Source organism: Orcinus orca, chromosome 9 (genome assembly GCF_937001465.1).
Source record: "Orcinus orca chromosome 9, mOrcOrc1.1, whole genome shotgun sequence".
NCBI classification, from domain to species: Eukaryota; Metazoa; Chordata; class Mammalia; order Artiodactyla; family Delphinidae; genus Orcinus; species Orcinus orca.
Window position 1 is genome coordinate 47,370,231 of NC_064567.1, and position 12,127 is coordinate 47,382,357.

The 12,127-nt window shown below is 41.8% G+C and overlaps 1 protein-coding gene and 1 pseudogene across 3 annotated transcripts in view; one reads left to right on the top strand and one right to left on the bottom strand.

The window, feature by feature from the left end:
- The window catches only part of LOC105747783 (40S ribosomal protein S2-like), a 52,260-nt pseudogene extending 44,926 nt beyond the window's left edge, over positions 1 to 7,334 (top strand).
- Positions 1 to 12,127, bottom strand: part of CREB5 (cAMP responsive element binding protein 5) — a 412,389-nt gene that overhangs the window by 202,882 nt on the left and 197,380 nt on the right. The gene's annotated exons all lie outside the window — the stretch shown is intronic.

The window sequence follows — 12,127 nt, forward strand, 5'->3', positions numbered from 1 at the left end:
CACTCTGAATACACATAGCCAGAGAGGAATTTCAGGCGCACTAATGAGAAAGCAGAGTCCACATTTCCTATTTGGAACCTGGGACTGTGCTAAAACTGGATTTTGTGCTCCTAACCTGTACTCACTCATTAGTTGTACGGATGAGAGTTCTCTGCACAGAGAACTGAGGGACAGGTGGACAGGGAGTTTCGAAGTAGGATCGTTTTATTGTATTTTTCCTCTACAATTTGAGATTAACTTTGTCATGTAAACGATTAACGAGAGTTCTTCAGATGTTCTTCTGAATTGCTTTTCCCTCTCAGGGATATCGTTAAGCATCCCCCACACTGGCTCCCCTGTGGAGGCTTTCCACGGGTAAAATTCCAAATACAGTTCTCAAGTACATGGAATCATTCTTATGGATGATGTCAATAAAGACTTCCAAGGATTCCAGCATCCTTTCCTCAACTCTCTGAACTTCAGGCTGAGGCTTCAAGAATGGCACCCCCAGGAGATCCCCTAAAGGTTACTGCCCACAATGCCCACTCCCAAGCTTTAGACTTTATAGCGACTTAGATAGCATAAACCTTTGTTTAAAGAATAAAAATATAAGTCAACTACTGAACTGATAGACGAATAAATGAAATAACACATTCTTAGAAATAACACTTAGCTCTTCATGGTCACTGGATCCTAAATATCCTGATGGGGACTTATATATTTTTTACCCTAAATGAAAATCATAAAATGTCTTAGCTGAAAGAGACCTTAGTGATAGACTACATACGATTTTTAAAAGCCATGGCCTCACTAATGAACTTATCTATGAAACAGAAACAGACTCATAGACATAGAGAACAAACTTGTGGTTGCCAAAGGGAAGGGGGGTTAGAGGAGGGATGGACTGGGAATTTGGGGTTAGTAGATGCAAACTATTATATGTAGAATGGATAAACAACAATGTCCTACTGTATAGCACAGGGAACTACATTCAATATCCTGTGATAAACCATAATGGAAAAGAATATGAAAAATAATATATATATATATATCTGAATCACTTTGCTGTACAGTAGAAATTAACATGACATTGTAAATCAACTATACTTCAATAAAATAAAATTTTTTTAAAAAGTCACGGCTTGATTTGTTCAAATGAAATTAAGGAAAAACTGCTTCTCTGGTTGAAGTGTAGGTAGGGGCCTGGAACCTGCCAGCTCTAAGAAATTACATAGCTTGTTCAACATCATACAGATCTCAGAGGTACAGCCACGACTCCTGAGGTCCTGGCTTGGTTCTTCCTGCTGCATGCTACAGCCTTTTACTGGTGAAGGGTTGTTTCTGGGTACTTACTGGGTAAAAGGACATCTCTCTGACATTAAAATAAATGAGCCACAGACTGTAGGAAGTTCTGAACTGGACTTCCAGGTAGTCACATAGTTGAAGGTAGGTCCTCCTTACAGAAGTATTCCAGCTAATAAGTGAAGAAGGAATGACAGAAATAGACTTCACCATTTTGCAATCCCCGAAGATGTAATGGATCTAGGTGAGGATTGTCAATGACTGCCAGCACCCCAAAGAGAGACGAGCAGATTTTGGTGCCTCCTGACAGAAGTATCCCACATTGCCTATGAAGTACTCTTGCCAAAAAATTGAACTTGATGTTAAATGAAGTCTAGAAAGCCCGAATTACCAATTTATGAGAAATACAAGAAACAAAGGAACTAGTTAAACTGACACCATGAAAATGGAATCAACAATATTCACTTTGTACAAAACTCTACAAACTCTTCAACAAATAAATTTCAAGGCAAAACAAAAAAAAGGGGGGGGAACAGATCTGTGATTTAAAAGCGTGCAAGAAGACATGTCAACCAATTTTAATGTACAGACCTTATTTCAGTCCCGATTAAAATAAAGGGCACTTATCTGGGAAAGCACCAAATGGCAGAGGTATACTCGTACTCCTGGGGTACTCCTGGCTGCAGCCACAGCCCAGCCCACATCACAGAGTTCAAGGAAGCAAGGCCGAGCTGGGCCACCTGATCAAGGACAGGGAGACCAAATCCCTGGAGGAGATTCCTCTCTTCTCCTTTCCCATCAAGGAATCTGAAATCACTGACTTTCTCCTGGGGATGTGCCTCAAGGATGAGGTTTTGAAGATTATGTCCATGCAAAAGCAGACCTACACTAGCCAGTGGACCAGGTTCTGTTGCCATCTGGGACTACTACGGCCATGTTGGTCTGAGTATTAAGTGCTCCAAGGAGGTTGCCAGGGCCATCCTAGGGGCCATCATCAAGCTCTCCATTGTCCCCGTGCGGCAATGCTACTGGGAGAAGAAGACAGGCAGGTCCCACACTGTCCCTGCAAGGCACCAGCCTCCATGCTGAGTGCCTCTTCCCACCCCCAGAGGCACTGGCATCATCTTGGCCTCTGCACTCAAGAAGTTGCTGCTGATGGCCAGTATGGATGACTGTCACACTTCGGCCAGGGGCTGCACTGCCAACCTGGGCAACTATGATGCCATCTCCAAGACTTACAGCTCTTTCACCCTGACCTCTGAAAAGAGACCGTGTTCACCAAGTCTCCCTATCAGGAATCCAGAGACATCTCCTACAGACTCACACCAGAGTCTCCCTGTAGAGAGCCCAGGCTCCACCTATGGCCACCACTGTAGCAGTTTTATATAAGAAATATAAAGTGAATTAATTAATTTAAAAAAATAAAGGGCCAAAATCCTATGAAACAAACAAGGAAATTTGAAGGATATTTTAAAATATTTAGAAACTATGGGTAACTTCTTAGGTGAAAATATGGTATCATGGTTACTTTTCTTTAAAGAATACTTATCTTTCATACTTACATGCTGATATACTTATGGATAAAATGCTAGATATCTGGGATATGCTTCAAATAACCTTGGGAAAGGCTGGAAGTGGGTAGAGACACGGATGAAACATGACCACTTGTGAGCTGATAATTGTTTAAGTTGGGTGGTAGGTTCATGCTGGGTCATTATCCTGATCTTTGTACTTACATAATATTTGAAATTTCTATAATTAAAATATTTAAGAAGTTTTGTTCACAATTATAACATAAGATAGTTTCGCTTAATTGTTTAAAAAAAATGCTGAAAGCCAGGAAGGGATTTCACATGAAGGTAAGAAGCTTTTGGAAATGCAGGTGTCCCTCATTATGACTGGAGCATGAGGAATCTCTCCGGAGTAACAACAAGAGTATCCAACCCTTTTCAATTGAAGCAAGACTAGACCAGGACAGCAAACCTGCTGGTGGTGACCGTGGTATCTCACGAAAAAGGCATGGTCTCACTGACTTGGTCTTGGTCTCACCAAGTATATTATGAGTGACAACAGCAGCCTAGCCTCTGTATGTTGTAACTAATCATAACAGGACATTAGGAAATTATATATTTTGCAATGTAATTAAAAGATCTTTCCATAGCTGCAAGATTAAATCCCAAATGGCTAGCACAAATGACTGCCATCTGAACAAGCTTTGAAATGGCCAGGGCACTCACCCTCAAGACAGCATTCCTGAAGCAGATCAGAACGCTCCAGGCTCGCAAGAAGCCTCCCCGGATTCTAAGTTGCCCCCAAAGGATGCAGTGGCTTGCACATTGGCAAGTTTATCTATGACTCTAAGCCACTCCAAGGCCATTTGTAAATTACTCCTGGGGTAATTTACAAATATTGAGATTTGCGGACCTGAAGAAATAAAGATTTCCACAAATGCCTAATGCAGTCAGGCAGTCACTCACTGGCAAGATCTTGTGTGAATGTCATGAAGTCAAATATGTCATCAAGTATGACAGTTTCCAAAAGGGACCCAAGGTAGGTAATGATCAGTAATCAAGGGGTCCAATCAAAGTACATGAAGGGATCCCAAAGCTTACCTCTAACTTTGTCCTTCAAAAACCCAAATCCAATGGAGCAATCACCTTCATTCCGTTCACATCAAGTTGAAGTGATCTTTTATTCTAGGAGTAATGGCTTGATGATTTGACACCTATGAGTCATAAGCAGCCCTTGTAAAAAGCCCAGTGACAATGTGTTAGCTCACATTTAAGCCTCAGCTGTGTTTCCCACTCTGTTCCCAGTAGTCCCCAACTTCTTTGAATCTAGGGTGGGGTTCTGGGCCCTGGCTCAATGAGTGGACTCAGCTTCAGACCAAATATATTGCAGTGAACCTTAAAAATTCACACATTTGCAATGAGACTTTCTTCAAGGGGAAAATACATTTTTAGTTATTTGGCCAAAACAAGCAAAATGCTCAAAATGTTGAAATGGTGAGGCCGCCACTATTTCATTACTGCTTTGCTGAGGCAAAGAAGTGAAGATATTTTTCTTTGTGGTTCCAGCAAGCAGGCATACATTTATCAATCAGGACACTCTACAATGGATGTCTAATCAGATACGCTAGTCCTCTGGGTAATTCCAAATTCCTGCATAGAAACTTTGGCTTCTTTTAATGACTGCATTTGGAGAATGAACTAAAATGGTCAAAATTTTCAATACATCTTGGAGAAGGGTTAAGTACAAAAGTCCTGTTAAACAATAATGGGATTTGTGTGTGAAACATGACACTCTTTGAACACTTTTGAGAAAGTTACTCTCCTCTTTCCCTTCCAACTAATAACAATTCAACATTATTTAACATAATCCTACTGACAGGTAATTTCTGACACAAAATTTATTACTGACTTGCCCTTTGAGGGCATGTTTCACTATTAATGTTTCCTTTTAAAAGCTATAGCATACATTAGATTCTCCTACAGCGTTTCCCCATGTTTTCCTTGGAAACCCCTACTTTCTGTGGTATTTTACATTACCCGAACCTGTTTTAATTCTGGATCCTTACACACACACACACACACACACACACACACACACACACACCTCCTTTCCAGAAATACGTCCAGAAATATCCTTAACACTGAAACATTTTATTCTACAATTATTAGGTTTACCTAGAACTGAATAAACAACATTAGTAGAGCATAAATTTAGTTTCTCCTGTACCTAACTGGGTATGTGATTGACTGAGCTAGAGGGCTTGAATTCAACAGGACCATGCCAGGAAATGGGGGAGCTGCAGACTGCGGATGTTATCCATATAGGGCCAGTGAGACCTGCAAGTGTCTGCCCTCATTGGTGCTTTGAGTCTTTCACAATGCAGGACACATGAGACTGTACAGAACACATTTGTGATTCTGACTCATTCAGAGAGATGATTCTTTACCTGGTGAGTCAGCATGAAGCTAAGTATTTCCCTACCTGTGCTAACCATACAAGGGCATTGCTACCTGGAGGATTAGGTCATCTGCCCCAGAAGGAAATGCACACCACCTTTGGTTTTTCTGGAACAGCCTTACTGGCATCATGAGCTCATAGGCTAGAGCTGACCACGTGGTGTCCTTCCTTTGAAAAGGAGGCATCGTCTAAAGGGCTGGTTGGCTGGCAAAGCAGCAACGAGACAAGTGAAAGAAATATTCATTCATTCATTATTTATTTATTCATCTGTAATTTTAGGGAGGTCAGGTTTGTTGAGTTACAATTTACAGATGGTAAAATTCACCCTTTTTAATATTGCAGTTCTATGAAATTTGACAAATGCATAGGGTCATGTAACTACTACCACAACCAAGATATAGAAGAGTTCCATCGCCTCAAAAAATTCCCTCACCCCCTTTGTAATTAACCCCTTTCCCCACCCACCATATTTATTTTAAAATAATATTCAAATGATTTACAACAGAGACATGAAGTCACCTGCATGTTGTGACTTGTCCTTAATATAGTGGCAGGATTTACTGGTAGCGAGATTCAGAGACGCTCCACACCACCAGAAGTCTGAGAACGTGCTGGGCGAGATCTATCGTCTCACATTTGCCCTAATGGATAACCTATTTCTGCAGAGAAACACATGCAGGAGTGATTCTACTGGGTAAATTCTTAGCTTCCTAACTCTTCCTCCAAGCTTAAGAAGAAGACTTGCATCTCCCACTGTTTCAGAAGACTAAGTTCCCTTCAGTCTCCCACCTCAACCAAATTCTAACTGGAAAAAGCTGGAGATAAACACGCTCTCCCCTACCTTGGCCCTTGCCTCTCTCCCCATAGACTGACACACACAGGAAGCTCTCTCTCTCTCTTTTACACATACACACACACACACACACACACACACACGCACACGCAACAGAGGCAACACAAAAACTGCCAAGATGGTCTGTCCTCCAAGGTGGTCGTAAAATCTTGAAGGCCACAACGGGACCTTCTAGGCCCAGACCCGTGCGGAAGGCTGGGGTGAAAATCCTCTATCCCGAGAAGCTGGAACAGATCCGAGGGCCTTGCACATTAGGGAAGAGTTTTACATTCCTAGGTTACTGGGCCATTAGCAGCTCTACCATCCATTTTTCATTTGAAGGAACCTTTATAAAGGTTGAATTCTTATCTTTGGGAGGCCAGTAAATGCAGTTCTTGTGTTTTCATTTGGGTTTATTTAGCCTGCGGGATTTAGGTCCCCCTGTTTAGGTAGTAAATTTTCCCCTTTGTGTGAATGTATGTGGTTAATATACTTAAAAATCCATCAGGCAAGGATAACAAAAATGCAGCCGCCTTTACACAGCAGTTTTTGGCAAGAATATAGTCACTCAGGATGGCTGTGTGGTGCTTATAATTGAATTGTGGTCACTAAGCCGAATGCTATCAAACTCTGGAAAAACCAAAGCCAGATACCTCTGAGCACGCCTTTCACCACCTTCCCTCTGGTCCCTTCCCTTGCTGCCAGCTCCCCCTGTTCACCCAGCTGGCAGAGTGGGACACAGAAAGAAGCCCAAGATGAATAAACGGCAGACACTGCTACAGCCTTTAAACATGTACCAGAAAAGATGGACTCCAGCGCCTGAAAGGACAGAAGTGAAGACCTGACGGCCTGAGTTGCAACGCTTGGGAGGCCAGTGAGGGAGAAGCTGCTCAAGAAAAGGAAAACGACAAAGGCCCTCGAAGACGCCCTTGGACAGCTTCCAACTCTTGGTTGAGAACAACATTAAGCTTTGGCCCCTTGAACCAACATTATCTGACACTAGGGCACAGATTCCGGGCCCCCCCAAGGTCCCCCTCACAACGGTAACCTTGGGTGATCGATGGTCCATTAGCCGATTTTTCCTCCTGCCCGCTCTGACCCCACAGGCTCATCTCTCTGCCACCTCCCTCCCCGGCACTGGTGGCAGAGCCCAGTCACCAGGCTGGGTTCAAAAGCTGTGGGCTCTGACCACTACGAGCATGAAGACTTCCCACTCAACCACCGCTACTGCCGACTGCAGGAGACCCAGTGAAGACCACACACCCTAGTGTTTCCAACTCAACCAGGTGGCCTTGGTCCCTGACAGATCTGAAACAAAAGGAGAAAACCAGCTCATTGCACAGAGTCATGGCAGGAGGAAAGAAAAAATCCTTCCATATAACTCTCCCTAGCCTAAAGACAAAATCAAATCAAAATCAAAATACACATAAGAGGATTATTCTACTTAAAAACTACCTTTTAAAACAAATAAATAAAAACTACCTTTTTCATTAGGCAAAGGGATAGCTCAATATTTCCTATCCTTCCCAGGCACTGCACTCATTCAACAAATATTCCAAATGGGCACTCAAATGTAACAATGGTACCCAGGCTCTTTGGGTGCATAAGCCCATGCCATATGCCGTGTAAAGGATAGAAAAAGCACTTTGGACTCAACCACCATCCTAGAGCAAATTCTGCAAAAAATGTGCTCCCAGAGCTAAGGAGCCTAGGAGCAGGTGAGCTCAGGGCCTAGAAATTCATCAAGATGGAAACTATAGGCAGTCCAGCACAAATGGCTTCAAAGCAAAGGACAAACTGTCCCATAGACCTAGGACCTAAAAGAAAGCTATGTCTAAAATGTACGAGTCAGAAAAGCACACATTTCTCAAAAGGTAAACACACAACCTCCTACTCAAGAACTACTGTACTAATTCAAATTATCACTGCTTCCTGCTGATCATGGCTGCGTAACCACCTCAGGTCTAACTTTGTAGAAGGATGCATCTGCATGGCTATTTAAATTTACACCTCTGTGGGAGGGAGACGCAAGAGGGAGGAGATATGGGGATATATGTATATGTATAGCTGATTCACTTTGTTATACAGCAGAAACTAACATACCATTGTAAAGCAATTATACTCCAATAAAGATGTTAACAAAATAAATAACTAAAAATAAAGTTACGCCTCTGACATCTTGCTTTAAATGGTAAGCTCCAGGAGGAGCTATTTGACTTTCCTATTATAACCACAGAGATAGCATGATATACAAGTAGGTCACAGATTATGAATGAACACAGATGAATAATTACAACTGATCAATTTTTATGCCAATAATTAAAAAATCTTCTCTTTTAAATTAAGATAATTTAAGAAGAAATGTAGAGACCCTATTCTTCTCATATTTGAGCCAGGCAATACTTAAACTTACATATAACCAACCAGTCCCTATCATTAACCTTTATTGACCTAAAGATTACTCATGTATCAACACATGTCAACCATCAAGTTGCCCCATGCCCTCAGGAATTTCAGAGACCTGTTTTAAGAAAAGCAGTAATGACTTCTGAAGGAGTGAACAATGGAATCTGATTTTCTAAAACAGTTTTAGGGTCAATGATACGAGTCCTTACATCCTAGATTTTAACCTGCTCATGTACTGTGGGGAAGGAGGAAAGACAGGGGCCAGGGAGGCAGGGAGACTGGGATTGATATCAAATGACATCTTAGAGCAGCACCCTTGCCAACCAAATTCTGCCTGGCTCTGACCATAGACTAGTTAGCAGCTTCAATTACATAGTATTTCCCCTTTAACATTTCCCTCCCCCCATTCATGTTTTAAAACATAATAAAACATAATTTCTTATGTTACTGCCAAAAGGGTCTTTCTGGCATTTTACTGCTAAAGTCCTATCCTTCCACCTACACTCCTCGACCTCCCCCACCCCTCCGCTACTAAAAAAAATCACAACTGAAAGAAAAGAGAAAAGAAAATGGAAAAGTATGAAACCTGTGAACACACATAAGGGGGAAAACACTCCTTGCCCTGCTTTCTCCTAAAGAGTGAGGAAAGACAACCAAAATGAAGGGCAAAAGGAGCGTGTGTGTGTGTGTGTGTGTGTGTGTCTGTGTGTGTGTGTGTGTGTGTGTGTGTGTGTGTGTGTGTGTGTGTGTGTGTGTGTAATCTGTATGGTACAAGAGGAAGCCATATAAGATCTCTCAGTGCCCTAATGTCATGCTTAATAAACAAAGCTCACAGTCAATGACATTACCCAGGAAATACCATGTCCCGTACTGTTCAGTGTTTGTTTCAAAGCGCTAAGTCTGGAGAAAAACAAAGGAAGCCAGAGGGAGGAAGAGAAATTCAGTTTAACTGTACTGCTGTGAGCTCTAAAAGCAAGCCAAATCCCAAGTCTGCCTCTTTTATTTTGTTAGGAGAAAATCTTTTCAAGTATGCACATGATAAAAAAAAAAAAAATCTATGGGCACTGGTCTTCCTTTGGGTAAGTCAGTGGTCTTTATCATTTCGTTTTAACAAAGAAGAAAGCATAAAACCACTTCCCTTCCAATGCATCATACTTCCAGAGTTTGGTCCCATAACTAACACAGAGTTGTGTACTTCATTAAAACTCAGAGATCCACCTGGTTTAAGGTTTTACAGATCCATTAGGCAGCAGCTGAAATATGGTACAATTTTCTCATATGGCAGGCAGTCTGTTATTATGGATCAGGTCCTCCTGGCAACGAACGTGCCAGATGAATTTACACTTTCCAGTCCCTGGAAGGCCTCACATGCCCCCAGCACATGTATGTACACACTGTTTCGCTCCCACTCAGAGGACATATTATGTATGTCTTTCTTTCTTTCTTCTTCTCTTCTCTTCTCTTTCTTCTTTCTTCTCTTCTTCTCTTTCTTCTCCCTATTTCCTCTTACATTCAGTCATGTGGTCCCACTTTTTACACATTTCTGGAGTAGTTTTATCCTCCACCTCCAGTACATATACATTTGGGGTATTTTTTGACCACCTTCACTCATGTGCTCCCCTCCCCTCCCCAACCCCTCCCCTCACCTCTGGCCACCACCAGTCCATTCTCTGTATCTATGGGTTAGTGTTTTAAGTCTATCCATGTTGTTACAAAAGGCAGGATTTCCTTCTTTGTTATGGCTGAATAATACTCCATGGTACAGTCGACTCTGAAACAACGTGGGAGTTGGGGGCATTGACCCTCTATGCAGTCAGAAATCTGCTATAACTTTTAGTTGGCCCTCCGTATCCATGGTTCCTTCATACCCAAGGTTCTGCATCCGTGGATTCAACCAAGTGTGGATCATGTAGTACAGTAGTATTTACTATCAAAAACAATCTGTGTATGAGTGGACCCATGCAGTTCAAACCCATGTTGTTCAGAACTCAACTGGGTATGTATATGTGTGTATATGTGTGTATATATATATACGTGTATATATATATATACATGCACACACACACACGCCACATCTTCTTTACCCATTCATCTGTTGATGGACAATTAGGTTGGTTCCATGTCTTGGCTCTTGTAAATAGTGCTGCAATGAATATGGGGGTACGTATATCTTTTCAAAGTTCACATTTTAAATACTAGTTAAAGGGTTGCCATTCACCTAGAATCTCTTTGAAATGAGTCCTGCAAAATAATCGGAAAATCACAACTTTTCTATTTGCCTCCAAAGCCTAACTATAGCAACCACAATCTAGTTTTTCAAAGGGATCATTATATTTGTCAGCAGATAAATCTCTTATTTATTTCTGACGACCTTATATGTATAACGTAAGATGGTATTCCTGAGACAATTAAAAAGAAAAAAGAAAAGAGTATGTACAGACAAGGAAATGCCATGCTGCATCTAACAAAGATTGCAGAGGCTTAACAGGAGCCAGTTCTGATTAGGAACATTTTTGTAATCAGGAAGCAGAGGGCAAGTGAATATGAGCCATTTCTGCTTGCTGAGGATTCTTTTCCAGGGTGAGTGGCTGTTCTCATACCAAAGCTGGGCAGGGACACCAAAGGTATCTGCCAGGAAAGCCATACAAAGGTGTGAGATTTCAGGGCTTCCCTGGTGGCATGGTGGTTGAGAATCCGCCTGCCAATGCAGGGGACATGGGTTCGATTCCTGGCCCGGGAAGGTCCCACATGCCGCGGAGCAACTAGGCCTGTGAGCCACAACTACTGAGCCTGCGCATCTGGAGCCTGTGCTCCGCAACGGGAGAGGCCGCGACAGTGAGAGGCCTGCGCACCGCGATGAAGAGTGGCCCCTGCTCTCCGCAACTAGAGAAAGCCCTTGCACAGAAATGAAGACCCAACACGGCCAAAAATAAATAAATAAATAAATTTTTTTGGTAAAAAAGGTGTGTGATTTGAATCAAGAAGACATGGGAGTAACTCGTTGGGTGATTATTCACACTCTTAGCAGGGAAGCAATGAAATTAATATGTAAATATTTTTAAGTCAAACGAATATTTCTACCCGCAGGCATAGGATAATTTGAAGAACAGAATGTCAATGTCTCAAATTAAGCAGAACAATCCTGCTTCATGAGATAAATTATCTTTCAGTGGTATTACATGGACATTTTAATCTTATAAAACATAAACAGTGGTGCTTGCTATCAAAATATTGTCCCCAAATATTGTCATTTCCTCTGTCCTGAAGACAAGATTAAAGGACAAGCAAGGAGATGGCAGTAATGATTTTCAAATTGTATTCTAATCACAATTTTTTTAATCAACTTTATTGAGATATAAATTATGTATGATAAAATTTATCCATTTCATGTGGAAAGTCATTGAGTATTGGCAAGTGTCTACACCTGTGTCACCACCAACATAATCAAGACATAAGACAGTTTTGTCACCCAAAAATTTCTCTCATGTCCTTTTGCTGCCGGTCCCCTCCTGGGCCACCACTAACATGCTCTCTGTTCCTACAGGGCATTTTGCCTATTCTAGCATTTCGTGGAAACAGAATCATAACAAATGCATTCTTCTGTGTCTGTCATCTCTAATCTTGACTTGCCAAACCTAC